Raw genomic sequence first — 2272 nt, 5'->3', positions numbered from 1 at the left:
TCTGCTTTTTGTGACTCCCATCTTTGGCTGGTAAAATGGCTGTGTTTTTCTGTGGCTGTGTACTGATCTAACAATCGTTTGGTGTGCTTACGCCATAAATCCTTTTTGAAATCAGACATGTTGGCTGAATACACAACATGTGTAGCTTTAATTTGGTGTCTTTCATGTGTGAATTCATGAAAGATTGATTTTTATAGTAATTTATTTGAATTTGGCGCTCTGTGTTTTTACTGGCTTTTGGCCAAGTGGGACGTTAGCGTCCCACAGATCCCAGAGAACCTTTTCTCCTCCCTTTCATCTACAAGTGAAAAATAAGGAATCATAGCTTCACCTGGATTCACAGTTTGTCATGGAAAGAAAGGTGTCCTTAATGTTTTATACATTCATGGTCCCCACCTGGGGACAGAGGGTTATAAGAGAACCCCCTCATCACTAGCTTCTCTTTATTCAACCTGCTATCTACCCACCTGGGGACTGAGGGTTATGAGAGAACCCCTACATCACTAGCTTCTCTTTATTCAACCTGCCATCTACCCACCTGGGGACTGAGGGTTATGAGAGAACCCCTACATCACTAGCTTCTCTTTATACAACCTGCCATCTTCCCACCTGGGGACTGAGGGTTATGAGAGAACCCCCACATCACTAGCTTCTCTTTATACAACCTGCCATCTACCCACCTGGGGACTGAGGGTTATGAGAGAACCCCCACATCACTAGCTTCTCTTTATACAACCTGCCATCTTCCCACCTGGGGACTGAGGGTTATGAGAGAACCCCCACATCACTAGCTTCTCTTTATACAACCTGCCATCTACCCACCTGGGGACTGAGGGTTATGAGAGAACCCCCACGTCACTAGCTTCTCTTTATTCAACCTGCCATCTAACCACCTGGGAACTGAGGGTTATGAGAGAACCCCCACATCACTAGCTTCTCTTTATACAACCTGCCATCTACCCACCTGGGGACTGAGGGTTATGAGAGAACCCCCACATCACTAACTTGTATGTTCTACAGCCTTGTAAAGATAAGGAGGGGATGACTGGGAGGCAGGTTGGCATTTATTGTCATGAATCTTGCCCTGGAGGCAGTTCTGTAAAGTGGTCACTAGTTGGTACAGGCACAAAGTAATACAATCTGATTTTAATCCTAACCTCAACCCCAACCACACTGCTAATCCTTCCCTTAAATTAAGTCCAACAAATACAATTATTTTGAACAGATGTTTACGATATAGCCAATTTTGACTTTGTTGCTGTCATATGTAGAGGAAATGTCACAGTTCTGCCTCCAGGTCAAGATTCATGACAAACATCAACCTGCGACTGGCAGAGGCAATGAAGAATCGATAACCAAACTGTTTTCACAATTAACAAGCCTTTTCTTGTTTCAATTATGTTTTATTATGAAAAGTACAATATAGCCTTGTATACAAGTACAACTATGGAGCGTATGTCCATATATAATTGTACAATTTGTTATTCAACATAAAAAAGACATTCAACAAATGATCACATTAGTATTGTGTGCGTGTTTGTTTGTCCAGCGTGTTTCTAGTGTGTGTGAGTGTCCAGTGTGTGTGTGTGTTTCCAATGTCTGTGTATCCAGTGTGTGTGTGTGTGTGTGTGTGTGTGTGAGTTTCCAATGTCTGTGTATCCAGTGTGTGTGTGTGTGCGTGTGTGTCTGTCCAGTGTGTGTGAGTTTCCAATGTCTGTGTATCCAGTGTGTGTGTGTGTGCGTGTGTGTCTGTCCAGTGTGTGTGTGTGTCTGTCCAGTGTGTGTGAGTGTGTGTACAATGTATGTGTGTGTTTCCAGTGTGTGTTTGTGTGTGTGTCCGTCCAGTGTGTGTGTTTTTGTGTGTGTGTGTCCAGTATTTGTGTGTCGGTCCAGTGTGTGTGTGTGTTTGTGTGTCTCAGTGTGTGTGTGTGCGTGTGTGTCTCAGTGTGTGTGTGTGCGTGTGTGTCTCAGTGTGTGTGTGTGCGTGTGTGTCTCAGTGTGTGTGTGTGCGTGTGTGTCTCAGTGTGTGTGTGTGCGTGTGTGTCTCAGTGTGTGTGTGTGCGTGTGTGTCTCAGTGTGCGTGTCTCAGTGTGTGTGTGTGTGTGTGTGTGTGTGTGTGTGTGTGTGTGTGTGTGTGTGTGTGTGTGTGTGTGTGTGTGTGTGTGTGTGTGTGTGTGTGTGTGTGTGTGTGTGTGTGTGTGTGTCGGTCCAGTGTGTGTGTGTGTGTGTGTGTGTGTGTCTCTGTGTGTGTGTTTGTGTGTCTCAGTGTGTG

This window comes from Oncorhynchus gorbuscha, unplaced genomic scaffold (assembly GCF_021184085.1).
Source record: "Oncorhynchus gorbuscha isolate QuinsamMale2020 ecotype Even-year unplaced genomic scaffold, OgorEven_v1.0 Un_scaffold_4792, whole genome shotgun sequence".
NCBI lineage: Eukaryota > Metazoa > Chordata > Actinopteri > Salmoniformes > Salmonidae > Oncorhynchus > Oncorhynchus gorbuscha.
This window is presented reverse-complemented; position numbering follows the sequence as displayed.